Source organism: Pristiophorus japonicus, chromosome 17 (genome assembly GCF_044704955.1).
Source record: "Pristiophorus japonicus isolate sPriJap1 chromosome 17, sPriJap1.hap1, whole genome shotgun sequence".
NCBI classification, from domain to species: Eukaryota; Metazoa; Chordata; class Chondrichthyes; family Pristiophoridae; genus Pristiophorus; species Pristiophorus japonicus.
The window spans coordinates 13,104,236-13,122,420 of record NC_091993.1 but is presented as its reverse complement, the minus strand read 5'-3'; the positions used below and the strand labels follow the sequence as shown (position 1 = coordinate 13,122,420).

General features: G+C 47.4%; 1 protein-coding gene across 4 annotated transcripts in view; it reads left to right on the top strand.

The window, feature by feature from the left end:
• The window catches only part of LOC139227553 (protein FAM227B-like), a 408,664-nt gene that overhangs the window by 115,690 nt on the left and 274,789 nt on the right, over positions 1–18,185 (top strand). The window lies entirely within an intron of this gene.

Genomic DNA, 18,185 nt, shown 5'->3' with positions numbered 1-18,185 from the left:
AATGTCCATACAGGCGGACTGTCTTTTGTGAGGTAATCGTGTGGTTTTGCCTAAGAAAGGCAGGAAAACGTTCATACGTGACCTACGCAGCACCCACCCAGGCATAGTAATGATGAAAGCTATAGTCAGATCCCATGTGTGGTGGCCCGGCATCGACTCAGATTTGGAGTCTTGCGTGCGCCAATGCAATACTTGCTCTCAACTGAGCAATGCACCCAGGGAGGCACCGCTAAGTTTGTGGTCATGGCCCTCCAAACGGCGGTCTAGGATCCACATTGACTTCGCTGGCCCGTTTCAAGGCAAAATATTTTTGGTTGTTGTGGATGCTTATTCAAAATGGATTGAATGTGTAACAATAATATCTGTAAGCGCGTCCACTGCCACCATCGAAAACCTACGAGCCATGTTTGCCACGCACGGCCTGCCTGATGTCCTTGTCAGCGACAACAGGCCGTGTTTCACCAGCGCTGAGTTCAAGGAATTCATGACCCGCAAAAGGATCAAGCACGTCACATCTGCCCTGTTCAAGCCCGCATCTAACGGCCAGGCAGAACGGGCAGTCCAAACCATCAAGCAAAGCTTGAAACGCATGTCGGAAGGTTCCCTGCAGGCCCGCCTGTCCCGAGTCCTGCTCAGCGACCGCATAAGACCCCACTCGCTCACCGGGGTTCCCCCTGTTGAACTGCTCATGAAAAGAGCACTCAAAACGAGGCTCTCTCTTGTCCACCCTGATCTCCATGATCGTGTCGAGGGCAGGCGGCATCAATAATGCATGTACCATGATCGCGCAAATTTGCCCCGCGATATTGAAGTCAATGGCCCTGTATTTGTACTCAATTATGGACATGGTCCCAAATGGCTTGCTGGCACTGTCGTAAACAAAGAAGGGAGTAGGGTGTTTGGGGTCAAACTTGCAAATGGACTAACTTGCAGAAAGCATTTGGACCAAACCAAACTGCGATTCACAGACTGCCACGAGCAACCTGAAGAGGACACCACCAACTTCGACCCTCCGATACACATACAAATGGCAACCGACATCACGGTTGATCACGAAGCTGAACCCATCATCCCCAGCAGCCAAGCAAGGCCAACTGCGCAGCAGCCCAGCGAAGGCCCAATCAACTCACCTGCACCTGTGTTTGTACCGAGACGATCGACTAGGGAGCGGAAAGCCCCAGATCGTCTCACCCTGTACTATTGACTTTGGCAGGGGGAGAGTGATGTTATGTGTGCAACACCTTGTAACCAGCATTCTACCGCCACCAGAGGGCGCATCTGTTTGAGTCCCAAGGGATCCCAGCATCCCTTGGGAGCACTGCATATAAGCAGGCCTCCCATGCTGTGCCAGCACTCTGGAGTCAGAATAAAGAGACTAAGGTCACACTTACAAGTCTACAGTACTCAGTCACATTGCTTTATTTGAGACATAACAGTAGCTATTTCACAGATCGTAAAACCATTTGCATCATGTAGGCTCCTAATTTACCTTTACTGAAATATTTCAATACATTGGCTTTGAAACTATGCTATGAGATACTAACACATGAACTAAGGCTGTAGTTTTATAATGGCCAGGATTCAAATTGTACTTAAAAGAGTACAAGGGAGCGTAAACCACCAGAGAGACTCAACCTGTGATCCCAATAAGACTTTGGGGGGGGAGGTGATGTCATGTATTCAACCAGCATTGTAACCCATGTATAAACTGACCTAAGTTGTACACCGTGAGAACACTGACCACTAGGTGGGAGACACTCCTAACCTGGACCTTCAGGTATAAAAGGGGAAGCTCCACCCACCTTCATCACTTGAGTGCTAAGGAATAAAGGACAGGTCACAGACTGACCTCTCAAGCATGGGCCTCGTGTGCATTTATACTGTGTAGTAAGGACGTATCAATGGCGACAAGAAACTGGGATTTAAACCATGCGAGCATGGCCACTAGCAGAACAGACGAGAGGTACTGTGTTAAGGAATGGTTGGGACAGAGATTCAACATTGTTAAAGCAGCACACCGTTCTCCAGGCTGACAAGGGCAGTCAGGCATGCCCCAACATGTAGTCGAACCCAGAGGGGGAGTTCGACAGAGACAATGGCAAGCTGAACAGCGATTCACGCCATTGCAAGGGACAATGCGGCCAGTAATTGGGCCATCAACACCTGTTAATGGTGCACTCAAGGACAATAACAGGGGCAGTCAGGAACGATCGACTGGCAAGGGACCTTTTGTTTCAAACCGCAACTCATGCTGGAGGCGTGGAGGCATACATTCAGCTGGAGTTTGCAGAGATGAGCAAAATACCTGCAGAAATTGCAGAAATGGACACTGGGGGAAATCGCTGGAAGCTGTAGTTCAGCGAGTTCATGTGGAGCACGTATACAGTTCCTACACCAGGACGCCACCGATAATGATGAAAGTGCTCCTCAATGGCATCCCAGTATCAATGGAGTTAGACACGGGTGCCAGCCAGTCCCTGATGGGTATCAAACAGTTCGAAAAGTTGTGGGCATCCAAGGCCAGGAGGCCAAAATTATTGCCGATTGACGCACAGCTACGGACTTACACAAAGCAGACCATTCCGGTGCTAGGCAGCGCCACGGTAGTCGTGACCCACAAAGATTCGGAGAACAGGTTGCCACTCTGGATTGTCCCAGGGGAAGGTCCCGCACCACTGGGGAGGAGTTGGCTTGCTGTCATGAACTGGAAATGGGGCGATGTCAATGCAATTTCCTCTGTGGAGCGAGTATCATGCTCACAGGTCCTGGACAAATTTGACTCATTATTTCAACCCGGCATTGGCACTTTCATGGGGGCCAAGGTAGTGATTCACATAAACCCAGACGCCAGACCAGTACACCACAAGGCCAGAGCGGTGCCGTACGTGGTGCGGGAAAAGATAGAAGGCGAATTGGACCGCCTGTTGAGGGAAGGCATCATCTCGCCAGTCGAATTCAGTGACTGGGCGAGCCCGATTGTGCCGGTGCTCAAGGCGGATGGGTCGGTCAGGATATGTGGCGATTACAAGGCCACCATCAATCGGGTGTCACTCCAAGAGCAGTACCCGCTACCGAGAGCGGAGGACCTCTTTGCGACGCTATCCGGTGGCAAACTTTTTTCAAAATTGGACCTTACATGACCCAGGAGCTGGCGAGTGAGTCGAAGAAGCTGACCACCATCACGACACACAAGAGGTTGTTTGAGTACAACAGATGTCCGTTCGGGATTCGCTCGGCCGCCGCGATCTTCCAACGAAATATGGAAAGCCTCCTCAAGTCGATTCCAGGGACGGTGGTTTTTCAGAACGACATCCTCATTACGGGTTACGATACTGAAGAACACCTCCACAACCTGGAGGAGGTGCTACGCAGACTGGACTGGGTAGGTCTGCGACTGAAAAAGGCGAAATGCGTCTTCCTAGCTCCAGAGGTAGAATTCCTAGGGATGAGGGTAGCAGCAGACGGGATCAGCCCTACTGCATCCAAGACGGAAGCGATCCAGAGAGCACCCAGACCCCGTTACACGACGGAGCTGCGTTCGTTCCTGGGGCTCCTGAACTATTTTGGTAACTTTCTTCCCAAATTGAACACGCTGCTAGAGCCGCTACACGTGCTCCTACGCAAAGGTCTCGAATGGGTCTGGGGGGACAGCCAGGAAAGGGCTTTTAATAGAGCACGCAATTTGTTATGTTCCAACAATCTGTTAACGATATATGCCCCATGTAAGAAACTTGTGTTAACGTGCGATGCATCGTCCTACGGTGTCGGGTGTGTGTTGCAGCATGTCAATGCCAGTGGTCAGTTACAGCCGGTAGCTTATGCCTCCAGGAGTCTGTCCCAGGCAGAAAGGGGCTACGGGATGGTAGAAAAGGAGGCGCTCGCATGTGTATATGCGGTAAAGAAAATGCACCAGTACTTGTTTGGCAGGAAATTTGAGCTGGAGACAGATCACAAACCCCTAACCGACAACAAGGCCATAAATGCAAACGCATCGGCCCGCATACAGGGGTGGGCACTCACGTTAACTGCCTATGACTACACAATTTGGCACAGACCGGGCACCGAAAACTGCGCCGATGCACTCAGCAGGCTCCCACTAGCCACCACTGAGGGGGCTACCGAGCATGGTGCTGAGATGGTCATGGCTGTTGAAGCTTTCGGAAGCGAAGGCTCACCCGTGACAGCCCGTCAGATTAAAGTCTGGACAAATAGAGACCCGCTATTGTCTCTAGTCAAGAAATGTGTCCTGAATGGGGACTGGGCAGCCACGTACAGGGCATGCCCTGAGAAATTTAAACCATTTCACAGGTGCAAGGATGAACTCTCAATTCAGGCCGATTGCCTACTGTGGGGAAACCGCGTAGTCATGCCCCAGATGGGCAGAGAGGTGTTCATCAGAGAACTCCACAATGGGCACCCGGGCATTGTCACGATGAAGGCAATTGCCAGGTCACACGTTTGGTGGCTAGGGATAGACGCAGATCTGGAACTTTGTGTTCGCAGGTGCAACACGTGTGCCCAGCTGGGCCATGCGCCCAGGGAAGCCCCCCTTAGCCCCTGGCCATGGCCCGTCAAGCCTTGGTCCCGCATCCATGTGGACTACGCAGGTCCTTTCATGGGAAAAATGTTTTTGGTTGTAGTAGACGCCTACTCCAAATGGATCGAGTGTGACATTTTAAATTCAAGCACATCCTCTGCCACGGTAGAAAGTCTACGGGCAATGTTCGCCGCCCACGGTTTACCGGACATCTTGGTCAGCGACAATGGCCCGTGCTTCACAAGCACTGAATTCCAGGACTTCATGGCAGGCAATGGAATTAACCATGTTAGAACGGCACCGTTCAAGCCGGTCTCAAACGGCCAGGCAGAACGAGCAGTGCAGATAATCAAACAGGGGATGCTCAGATTCCAAGGGGGTTCCCTACAAACCCGCTTATCACGCCTCCTGTTGGCCTATAGATCCCGACCACACTCGCTCACAGGGGTTCCACCCGCAGAGCTGCTAATGAAAAGGACGCTCAAAACCCGATTATCCCTTATACACCCCACCATGAAAGAAATCGTTGAGAGCAGGCGCCAGTCACAATATCACTACCATGACAGGAATGCGAGGGCGCGATGTATTGATGTAAGTGATCCTGTTTTTGTGCTCAACTACGCTGCAGGGCCCAAATGGCTCGCAGGCACTGTGGTTGCCAAAGAGGGAAAAAGGATTCTGGTAGTTAAACTTACCAATGGACAAATCTGCCGCAAACATGTGGATCAAACAAAAAGGAGGTTCAGTAACCCCATAGAAGAAGCAGAGGAAGAACACGATATAGAGTTCACTCCACCACAGGTGACTGAACACCGGAACCAAAGGGAGGAGAGCCCAGTCACTGTGGGCAGTCCGGACAGGCCTGAGGCACTGCAAACAGCAGACACTCAGGCCAGCGCCCAACAACCGGAGCCCCAACTCAGGCGCTGTACAAGGGAGCGTAAACCACCAGAGAGACTCAACCTGTGATCCCAATAAGACTTTGGGGGGGGAGGTGATGTCATGTATTCAACCAGCATTGTAACCCATGTATAAACTGACCTAAGTTGTACACCGTGAGAACACTGACCACTAGGTGGGAGACACTCCTAACCTGGACCTTCAGGTATAAAAGGGGAAGCTCCACCCACCTTCATCACTTGAGTGCTAAGGAATAAAGGACAGGTCACAGACTGATCTTCTCTCAAGCATGGGCTTCGTGTGCATTTATACTGTGTAGTAAGGACGTATCATTCCCAATGACAAGAGCACAATGCCTTACCTGTTTTGTCAGTCTTAACCTTGACCTTCTTCCCAATTTGTCTTTTTTTCTGAGTTGGTTCCTTCTTTTTGGGTAATTGGGTTGAGGTACTGGGTGCAGCTTCTTCAGATGTAGCTGCTTCAGGCATGCAGTTATAGATCCTTAATGCTGCAAACCTGTTGGCTGAGCAGAAGGATAAAAAAAGAGCCAGACACTTAATTTGTAGCTCAGACTTACCTGTATTCTGGTTAAGGACATTATTGAAGGTCCAAGGTATGTTAGGTCTGTCACCTACTTCTTCAAACTGGAAATTTTCTGGTTAAGAGACACAACTTCTAGATATTTAGCACAGGTGGAGGAGTCAATACGTCTTAAGCTCAGTTCTCTCCCTATACATGGGCATCCTAAAAGTGTAAATGCAACACATGTTGCACTGGAGTCATTCTATGTTCACGTTTCTTGGGGGTGGCAATTGTGAAACTAGTCGTGTCTTGTAAAGAGATAAGAATCATAAAAAGAGAAAGAGAAAAACAAAAACTCACAAGCAGTGCAAAGCAGATTGGGCTAAAAATTTGAGTACACTGGAAACCTGCCGGGAACAGCAGCGGCCAAGGCTCACGGCTGCCTACCGAGAGAGTGCAGGCAGTACCGGTATTTTGATGCTGCCTGCTAATTAACCTCAGCGGTGGCATTGATTTTGTGGCGTGACACGCTCTTTCCAGTGCTAAGCTCAGCAGGAGGCTGAAGGCCGTGTCTGTCTTCCACTCACAGTGAAGGGGAACAGGGAAGAAAGGTGCAAATCTGCAGGCCACATATGGAACAGAAGCCGGCCACCCGATTATTAACGATGTTTGTCGATTTTTTTTTTATAGTTCACGAAATGAATGTCATTTTCGGCATTCTGTGTTCTCTGTAACTCTAATCTTTTCCCAATGGTTACTATTGAAAGTGTTTAAATGTGTAGTAATCATGTCAGCTTTTAGTGGGTCTTACATACTCAACACAAAATAATTATTTGATAAATAATGGAATTTTGAATAAATTCCTTAAAATTTTAAGCAGTTGAGTCCAGATTTGCTCGGAGGTGACGTTCGGGAAAAGATAAAAGAGAATTTATCAGCGATGATCTTCAAACATTGCAATGGAGTTCACACATTGATTTACTGACCCACAAATACTAGGCCTCCCGGAAAGCTGCCAGAAAATGCACCCCCTCCCCGTCCCCGCCACTAATGGGCAAAGAATAAAAGTATAAAAGAACCTTGGCATAGTTCTGGCCTTGAAGTTCTGGCATCTATCTGAGGTGTTTTCCACTTGTCAGCCTCCATCCTCCTGTACAATCTCCCAAGTCCTACCAGACTCTTTATGGCCGTTAACGCTGCTGTAACACTTTTAGGGGCTGTATGCACTGGAGTACTTTAGTGGGAACGGCGAAATCCAAAATGGACAAGCGGGCATCAGCTCGGCGTTGTGCACCGATTGATGTCATGCTCTGACTCATACTTTCGGCAAGCACAGGCAACGGCAACGCTGCCAACCTGCTGAAAATGGCGGTTGCCAAGGGGCCCGCCGGCAGTGGGTGATAATACGGCGGCCGCCATTTATTTCCCCAACTCTTGACGGTAACGGGTGGCGCTAAACCCCCGAATTTTTAGCACAATAGCTTCTAAAGATATGGCGAAATAAGGTGAATACAAATATAAAAATATGAAATGGAGCTGGCTCTAACTCCATCCAGTCCAAACTCCCTCGGTTTCAACTCCCACAGCAAGAGACCTTCATGCTCTGCTCGAGTCATGCTCTGCTTCACAAGGCCCAATCCTTTTATTACCCTCCTTGACCAATCAGTAAATTAATTCTGGTGCCAATGTTACATCATGTTTGTTTCATTCTTAGTATGAATATTTTTCCAGGCTTAGATATTGTTGATAAATCTGGCCTTGGAGGAATTAACAGGAGGCCATAGCTACAGCCTTTGCTCCTGCCATAGATCGAGGATGAACTGCTCACTGCACTGCCTGTCTCTAATATAGATACAGCTTCCACTTACAATACACAGTGGCCTGCAAGGGCCACCCTCATGCCTAAATTAAATTTATTGGAACGCAGTTTTATTTTCAGATGGACATAACATTTTGTACATAAGCACAATATGCTGTCTGCCCTACCAGTAACAGACTTCAATTGATGTAAAGTCCCTTACAATCATCTTCCTGATACATTCTGAAACGCTTCCAGACAGCAGGTGTTCATGTGCATGTTTTTAATCCTGCAGGAACATATTAACAACTGGGGCAAGATTGGGATGGATTGTATGCAGCCTGACATCTGTAACGGTTACGGATCTGTTGGCCATAGCAATAATCATTGAAAGGACAGTAGAATGGTATTTACTGGGGAATCCAGAGGATACGTTTGAAGCAGAGAAGGAAGCAATAGGACTTTGACTCACTATGTCAATGATGCACGCAGCAGGAGGTCAGAGAGAGCTCAAGCAAATGTAACATTTTGGTTATTAAGTTAATTTGTGTGGTAATAAGCATCCTTTTCACTGGACCAGCATTGTTTTAAGCTGCAGGCATTCTAATTGAGAGGAACCCATCAGTCACATTTGTAAAAGTTCATGAACTGTATTTTTGGCAGCAGTTTCAGATAGGTAGGAGGAGCTTCTAGAGCTCTGCTTGGAAACAAGAGTTCCTGACTTTGGCAGTCCCAGTTATTAATCATTGACCTTTTCTTTGTGAACTTAATTGGACAGAAGCAGAACTTCATGCTGTTTCTGAGATTACTGTAGTAACAATGATGCTGAGATTTTTTACAAGCGACTGAATCATTTGAGGCTGGATTTCCTGAGTTATATTGCCCAATTCTGGGCATGAAGGATCGAAATGGGGCCGTTCTTCACTCTGCAGGATTCCCACCTACTTTTGTGCCTGCCTGATTTTTCACCACCATTTCTGCTAGAGACATGCCCAGTTTAAAATGGACAGGGATTTAAGTGAGGTGAGGTAATATCATATGCCCCATTTTCTGTCATTGCTGCAGCAATTCCATCCAGACTTAATCACACCTGTATAAAATAGGCATCCAGTGTTTCTACCAAAAAGGTAGAAATGGATTTAAATATCCTAGAAGTTAGAGTGGAAGACTTTATTTAATTAGTTATTTTATTTTTTGAAATAAAAACAGAAAATGCTGGAAATACTCAGCAGGTCAGGCAGCGTCTGTAGAGAGAGAAACAAAGTTAACATTTCAGGTCATTATCATTTGATGTAACGCGTTTTAAGCAAGTACAGAAGCAGGGAAAGAGAGCAGGGGAGGAAAGAACAAAAGAGAAGGTCTGTGATAGGGTGAAAGGCAGGAGTCATCAAATGATAAAAGAGATGATGGGGCAAGGTAAAAGAGGCAAGTGAAGTGTCAAAATCTCGACTCTCAATATCAGACTCTGACACAATCAGCTCCGGTAGATGTTCTTTTAATACGTTTTACTTGCAGCAAGGAAGAGTCTCACTCAGTCAAAGGCTAAGCAAAGACTCCCAATATGGTACAGTTTCACAATGTATTTATACAGTAGAACAAACAAGTTATGGTTCCATCCTGTGTATTAATTCTGCCTTTACAGTCAACAAAAACAGATAAAGAGTTCTCCAATCAGTTAATGATTACCACATCCTTGTCTTTACATTTTTTCAAATGTCTCCTTTGTCAGTGTTTTTGGTGGGCCAGTCAGCAATAACTCGATTAGGGTGTAATAATATGCTATCACCGGCTTTGCATTGTTTTAGGATTGTCCAGTTTCCTAGCCAGTTATTTGGGCCCATGATTTCCATAGTGGTTAATTGGGTACTTGGCTTCTTGCATATTATGGATGAGTTCTGTACAAGAGATAATGGCTGGTAATTTGATTATCTCTTTGGGGGTGAATTGGTGCTGCATCTTTACAACCTTTATCCAGCCCTTCTAAGGTCTAGCATAGCAACAGACTATTGATAATACAAAGGAGCACAATGAGTGGAACTTATCTCAGCAAAACAGTCTTAATGTTGTCTGATGGCTATTAATCAGCTATCAGCAGTTTCCATCAAGGTTAAAATGTTTATGCAAACAGACTGTCTGCTGCAGAAGTTTCTGGTAGGACCGGGACTCCATTTTGTTTTATGGCAAAAAGGGTACAAAAAACAGTGTAATGCAACTTTAAAAATACATTTCCACAGAAGAAACAAAAGATGGGCCTTGGTTGTTTTATTTATTTTGTCCTGTTCCGACTGTGATATGTCCTTACTATACAGTATAAATGCACACAAGACCCATACTTGAGAGAAGGTCACTCTGTGACCAGTTACCTTTATTACCAAGACCTCAAGTGATGAAGGTGGGTGGAGCTTTCCCTTTTATACCTGAAAGTCCAGGTTAGGAGTGTCTCCCACAAGTTCGCCCCCTTGTGGTCAGTGTTCTCAAGGTGTACAACTTAGGTCAGCTTATACATGGGTTACAATGATAGTTGAATACATGACATCACCTCCCCCCGCCCCCCCCCCCAAAGTCTTATTGGGATCACAGGTTAAGTCTCTCTGGTGGTTTACGCTCCCTTGTCGAGCGCCTGAGTTGGGGCTCCGGTTGGGCACTGGCCTGAGTGTCTGCTGTTTGCGGTGCCTCAGGCCTATCCGGACTACCCACAGTGACTGGGCTCTCCTCCACTTGGTTCCGGTGTTCGGTCACCTGTGGTGGAGTAAACTCTACGTCGTGTTCTTCCTCTGCTTCTCCTATGGGGTTGCTGAACCGCCTTTTAGTTTGATCCACGTGTTTGCGGCAGATTTGTCCATTGGTAAGTTTAACTACCAGAACCCTATTCCCCTCTTTGGCAATCACAGTGCCATTTGGGCCCTGCAACATAATTAAGGACAAAAACAGGGCCATTGACATCAATACATTGCGCCCTCACATTCCTGTCATGGTAGTCACATTGTGACTGACGCCTGCTCTCAACAATTTCTTCCATAGTAGGGTGTATAAGGGATAACCTGGTTTTGAGCGTCCTTTTCATTAGCAGCTCTGCGGGTGGAACCCCATGTGAGCGAGTGTGGTCGGGATCTAATGGCCAACAGGAGGTGTGATAAGCGGCTTTGTAGGGAACCCCCTTGGATTCTGAGCATCCCCTGTTTGATTATCTGCACTGCTCATTCCGCCTGGCCGTTTGAGGCCGGCTTGAACGGTGCCGTTCTGACATGGTTGATTCCATTGCCTGCCATGAAGTCCTGGAATTCAGTGCTTGTGAAGCACGGGCCATTGTCGCTGACCAAGACGTCCGGTAGATCATGGGTGGTGAACATTGTCCGTAGACTTTCTACCGTGGCTGAGGATGTGCTTGAATTTAAAATGTCACACTCAATCCATTTGGAGTAGGCATCTACTACAACCAAAAACATTTTTCCCATGAAAGGACCTGCGTAGTCCACATGGATGCGTGACCATGGCTTGGCGGGCCAGGACCAGGGGCTAAGGGGGGCTTCCCTGGGTCCGTTGCCCAGCTGAGCACACGTGTTGCACCTGCGAACACAAAGTTCCAGGTCTGCATCTATCCCTGGTCACCAAACGTGTGACCTGGCAATTGCCTTCATCATGACAATACCCGGATGCTCATTGTGAAGTTCTCAGATAAACACCTCTCTGCCCTTCTGGGGCATGACTACTCGGTTTCCCCACGGTAGACAATCGGCCTGAATCGAGAGTTCATCTTTGCGCCTATGAAACGGTTTAAACTCCTCCGGGCATGCCCTGTACATGGCTGCCCAGTCCCCATTCAGGACACATTTCTTAACTAAAAACAGTAGCGGGTCTTTATTTGTCAGACTTTAATCTGACGGACTGTCACAGGTAAACCTTCACTTTCGAAAGCTTCAACAGCCATGACCATCTCAACATCATGCTCAGTTGCCCCCTCAGTGGTGGCTAGTGGGAGCCTGCTGAGTGCATCGGCACAGTTTTCAGTGCCCGGTCTGTGCCGAATTGTGTAGTCATAGGCAGCTAACGTGAGTGCCCACCTCTGTATGCGGGCCGATGCGTTTGCATTTATGGCCTTGTTGTCGGCCAAAAGGGACGTTAGGGGTTTGTGATCTGTCTCCAGCGCTTCCTTTTCTATCATCCCGTAGCCCCTTCCTGCCTGGGACAGACTTCTGGAGGCATAAGCTACCGTCTGTAACTGACCATTGGCATTCACATGCTGCAACACACACCCGACCCCATAGGATGACGCATCGCGCATTAAAACTAGTTTCTTACACGGGTCATATAACGTTAACAGTTTGTTGGAGCATAACAAATTGCGTGCTCTATCAAAAGCCCTTTCCTGGCTGTCCCCCCAGACCCAATCGCGACCTTTGCATAGGAGCACGTGTAGCGGCTCTAACAGCGTGCTCAATTTGGGAAGAAAGTTGCCAAAATAGTTCAGGAGCCCCAGGAACGAACGCAACTCCGTCGTGTTATGGGGTCTGGGTGCTCTCTGGATTGCTTCCGTTTTGGACGCAGTATGTTTGATCCTGTCTGCTGCTACCCTCCTCCCCAGGAATTCTACCTCTGGAGCTAAGAAGATGCACTTCGCCTTTTTCAGTCGCAGCCCTACCCGGTCCAGTCTGCGTAGCACCTCCTCCAGGTTGTGGAGGTGTTCTTCAGTATCGCGACCCGTGATGAGGATGTCGTCTTGAAAAACCACCGTCCTTGGAATCGACTTAAGGAGGCTTTCCATATTTCACTGAAAGATCGCGGCGGCCAAACGAATCCCGAACGGACATCTGTTATACTCAAAAAAACCCTTGTGTGTCGTGATGGTGGTCAGCTTGTTCGACTCACTCGCCAGCTCCTGGGTCATTTAAGCTGAGGTCAGGTCCAATTTTGAAAAAAGTTTGCCACTGGATAGCGTCGCAAAGAGGTCCTCCGCTCTCAGTAGCGGGTACAGGTCTTGGAGTGACACCCGATTGATAGTGGTCTTGTAATCGCCACATATCCTGACCGACCCATCCGCCTTGAGCACCGGCACGATCGGGCTCGCCCAGTCACTGAATTCGACTGGCGAGATGATGCCTTCTCTCAGCATGTGGTCCAATTCACATTCTATCTTTTCCCGCATCACATACGGCACCGCTCTGGCCTTGTGGTGTACTGGCCTGGCCTCCGGGTTTATGTGAATCATTACCTTGGTCCCCATGAAGGTGCCGATGCCGGGTTGAAATAATGAGTCAAATTTGTCCAGAACCTGTGAGCATGATACTCGCTCCACAGAAGAAATTGCATTGACATCGCCCCATTTCCAGTTCATGACAGCAAGCCAACTCCTCCCCAGTAGTGCAGGACCGTCCCCCGGGACAATCCAGAGTGGCAACCTGTTCTCCGAATCTTTGTGGGTCACGACTACCGTGGCGCTGCCTAGCACCGGAATGATCTCCTTTGTATATGTCCGTAGCAGTGCATCAATCGGCAATAATTTTGGCCTCCTGGCCTTGGACACCCACAACCTTTCAAACTGTTTGATATTCATCAGGGACTGGCTGGCCTCCATGTCTAGCTCCATTAATACTGGCATGCCATTGAGGAGCACTTTCATCATTATCGGTGGCGTCCTGGCATATGAACTGTATGTGTGCTCCACATGAACTCGCTGAACTTCAGCTTCCAGTGATTTCCCCCAGTATTCATTTGGCCTCGTAGGGCTTGCATCGGACCCATCCTCCTCGTACATCAACCTGGCTGCAGGCTTCCTGCACATATGCGCCAAGTGACCACTGACGCTGCAGTTTCTGCAGGTATATTGCTGATACCTGCAAGCTCTGGCTGGGTGTTTGCCTCCACACCTCCAGTATGAGCTGGAGGCCCCATTGTTGGAAATAAAAGGTCCATTACCAGTTGATCGTCTCTGGCTGTCTCTGTAACTCTCCTTAAGCGCACCATTAACAGGTGTTGATGGCCCCATTACTGGTCGCCTTGTCCATTGCGATGGCATGAATCGCCATTCAGCTAGCCAGTGTCTCTGTTGAATTCCCCCTTTGGGTTCGACTGCATGTTGGGGCACGTCCGATTGCCCTTGTCTGCCTGGAGAACTGTGTGCCGCATTAACAATGTTGACTCCCTGGTCGTTTGCCGCATTTGAGCCAAGATTTTTGCCATAAATCATTCTGGTCTCTTCCTCCCCTGAGATAATTGTCTGGGCTATCAGAGCTGCCACTTCCAAGGTCAAGTCTTTGGTCTCAATCAGTTTCCTGAAAACCCCAGCGTGCCCGATGCCCTCAATAAAAAAGTCTCGCAGCATCTCCGCTCTGCATGCATCTGGGAACTTACATAGGCTCGCCAGTTGCCGGAAATCTGCCACGAAGTCTGGAACGTTTTGCCCTTCTCGCCGCCGGTGCGTGCAAAACCGGTGTCTCGCCATGTGCATGCTGCTCGCCGGTTTAAGGTGTTCCCCGATCAACTTACTGAGCTCTTCGAACGTCTTGTCCGCCGGCTTCTCTGGCGCTAGAAGGCCCTTCATCAGGGAGTACGTTCTGGATCCACAAACCGTCAGGAGATGAGCTCTGTGTCTGTCGGCCGAATCCTGTTCCAACCATTCCTTAGTGACAAAAATTTGCTGTAGTCTCTCAATGAAGTCGTCCCAATCATCACCAACACAGTACCTCTCTTCTGTGCTGCTAATGGCCATGCTCGCGTCGTTTAAATCCAAGTTTTTCGTCGCCAATGATATGTCCTTACTATACAGTATAAATGCACACAAGGCCCATACTTGAGAGACGGTCACTCAGTGACAAGTTACCTTTATTGCCGAGACCTCAAGTGATGAAAATGAGTGGAGCTTCCCCTTTTATACCGGAAAGTCCAGGTTAGGAGTGTCTCCCACAAGTTTGCCCCCTATGGTCAGTGTTCTCAAGGTGTACAACTTATGTCAGCTTATACATGGGTTACAATGATAGTTGAATACATGACAGACTGCTTGTCCATTTATCTTAGTACATGTGGTTGTGGAACTGCACCACTAGAGGTATATCACACCCACTCAACAGAATATACAGACTACAGATCTAGGCAGTTGTACCTCCAGCTGTCCCAGGAGCCAAGGCTGTACTTTTAAATGGAAGCCACTGCAGAGTTATGCCATCTATTGTAAACTAACCTGCACCACAGGTGTCACTCTGCCAATGATTGTAAAGATCTCGAGATTGTTACTGATGAGGAAGGTAATTCAGCCCATCTTAATTCATCCCATCTTAATTCATCCACTCAGAAACCCTTAAAGTCCATCCATTTCAGCATCCAATTGTTTCTTAAAAGATTTCAGAGATTTTGCCACCACTGTTCTTCTGGACAGTCTACTCCATATTGTGATCGCACTTTGTATAAAAAAGAAGCTCCAGATACCAGCATGGTAATACACTTGCTATTTCATAGGCAGTCCCTCGAAACGAGGATGACTTGTTTCCACGCCAAAAAAGGATGAGTTCACAGGTGTTTCAATGAAGGACCTGAACTACATCTTGAAGGGTGGAAGATGCCTGTGCATGGATTTTTTTTAACGTGTGGTGGCCGTTGACACACCAGCCATCACAGGGGCTTGGCAGAGCTAGGTCTTGGTCCAGTGGCACGGATTACCCAAGACGACTGGAGTCTAGCTCTGCTGCACGGACCCAGTGCGCACACATATCGCAGTGTGGGCTGGCCCGTGCTGCCCCCTGGTCCCCTGGCCCCGAACTCACGCCTCCCCTGGGCCCCGATCACGTCCCTCTATAATCTCTCGCCGTTCCTTCGCCCCGACCTCGCCGCTCCTGCTGTACCTGCCCACGCTCCAATCACCGACCTGGACCTTGATGACATCACTCTTCGCTGCCGTCGTCCTCCTGCACCAGCTCACGTTGCTCCCTGGATGCTCCCTGCATAGTATGCCTCCATGCAGCTCCTTTTATAGCCCCGACCTGCTGCTGGTGTTCTCACGCAGGTCGGGGCCTCCACGCTGCTCCCGAGGCCGCTCGCCACTCCTTTTTATTGCTATTTAACTTAAAGTGATATTCCGGTTTCACTTTCTCATTCCCTTAACTATCTTATGTACCTCTATAAGATCACTTTAGAGATGCCTCCTTTCCAGGTTAAAAAGCCCAAGTTTTCCCAGTGTTTCCTCATAACTCAGTTCCTTGGTATTTGGGGTCGCCCTGTGGCTCTTCTCTACAGTGCCCCCAACACTTGAATGTCTTCCTGGAGTCCTGACAACCAGAACTGAATGCAGTGCGATCTGCCCAGAACAATATATGGCTTGGTCACTGCTTCTTTCTACTTGTATTTTACCGTTTGGGTTATTTAACTTTCTATTGTCTTGATCAAAAAGCACAATACCAATCTGCAAATGCTGGAAATCGGAAACAAAACAGAAAATGCTAGAAACACTCAGCAGGCGTTGTTCGTTATTACTGTGCAGTGGTTGAATATTGTTAAGTTTATTAAGAGTCCTGGGTTGCTTTTGGCTTCATCCTTGGCTATTTCAAATTCATTCGTGGCGCCATGTGTTGTTTATTTTTATTTCAGTGGCACTAATGATGTCATTCAAATGCTTTAACACAATGTGAAGGAGGTGATTATGAGCAGCAGACATGCTTACCACAGTGCATTCTTGAAAGATGCAGCTTCTTTTTCTTAGATTGTCACTCATGCAAATACTATTAAACTTTCTGAGTCGATGTGCATACGATGGTGGAATTGGCACTGACTGTACGAGTCACATCAGCTGTAGCTCTCCTTGATGCCCTTCTTTTGTCCGATCAGTGAGGGCCTCCTTTATGAACCTGAACTCTTAAAACAGCACTTCACCATCAGCAACTGCAAAGCAAGGGCTTTTTGCCTTGTCAGTCATCCTCTGACATTTTAAATGAAGATATTTCTTAGCTGCGTTCAAAGCAACATTTGATGTTGTGTCCCCCTTTAGCTGCTGCAGGTCTTTAAGTTCTGCAACAACATAGACAATGTCTTAATCAATAAGGGAATAAGGGGTTAATGGGGAGCGGGCAGGGAAGTGGACCTGAGTCCATGATCGGATCAGCCAAGATAGTATAAGATGGCGGAGCAGGCTCGAGGGGCCGTATGGCCTACTCCTTCCTGCTCCTATTTCTTATGTTCTTATGTTCTTATACTATTTCCTGCACACACATGGGCAAGCTCCCAACGACATAACCTGGAAACGATGGCAGGATCAGCACTTGTATCATCGGGCATGCAGAAATCCTGCTCCGCTACATTTCTGATAGAGATCAACCTTCATGGAAAATACTTTTTTGTATCATTAATAATAATAATCCCAATTGTAATTTTTTGGGCATTACAGAAACACATTCCTCACTCTTAATCTGCTCCCACCATCACTGCTTTGCTGTTGCCATGTTCTTTCCTTTTGCTCATCCTTTTTTGGAAAACAGTTATTTTTGATTTAAAAATAAAAATCCTTATTTAAAGGCAATGAGCAGACAGGGTGCAAGATTCTAAACAGATAACACAGCTTGAGTTCAACAGTTAATACATTACAACAGGGAAAATATACTTTATGTGAAATATAGAACTAGTGAAAATTTCTTAACAGTAAGTATTCAGTGAACCTGATTTCCAATATGATTTTTGATGATACTGTTGTAAAAGATGATTGAGAACTCACTGCATCTGTCTCTGAGCCATGATTCCTAACTAAACAAATGTTTTAATTAACTATTATTACCTTGAAAGCTCCACATTGCCAAATCAATTTTTTTAATCCTTATATTCAGTGGTTTCCTTTCAAAATGGAATTGCTGTCATGAAATTTGTAATGTTTGTCCCGGAAGCTATTCACGTTACCTGGACCCAAGTATCCAAGTTCATTTTATTTATTGACATCGCATTCCAGATCTCTATGCTCCTCCAATTCAGGCCTCTTGGCCATTCCCAATTTTTATCATTCCACCATTGGCGGCCATGCCTTCAGTTGCCTAAGCCCGAAGCTCTAGAATTCCCTCCATAACCTCGCCGCCTCTCTAGCTCTCTCTTCTCCTTTAAGATGGTCCTTAAAACCTACCTCTTTGACCAACCTTTTGGTCACACATCCTAGTATATCCTTATGTGGCCCAGAGTCAAATGTTTGATAACACCCCTGTGAAGCGCCTTGGAATGTTTTACTACATTAATGACGCTATATAAATGCAAAGCGTTGTTGTTCATATGTTCATAATGAGGTTAACTGTAGAGCTGGGAACAGAGCATGTTTACTGTGGTATTGGTGGGTGACAAAGGCAGCAAACTAGACCAAAAGAGGTTGGTGCTGTTGGATTGAAGGATATATTTGTGGTTGAGTGTTAATGTGGGAGGTTGGTATTAGCGCCTGTAGTTTGACTAACTGCTTCAATCAGTTATGATGAA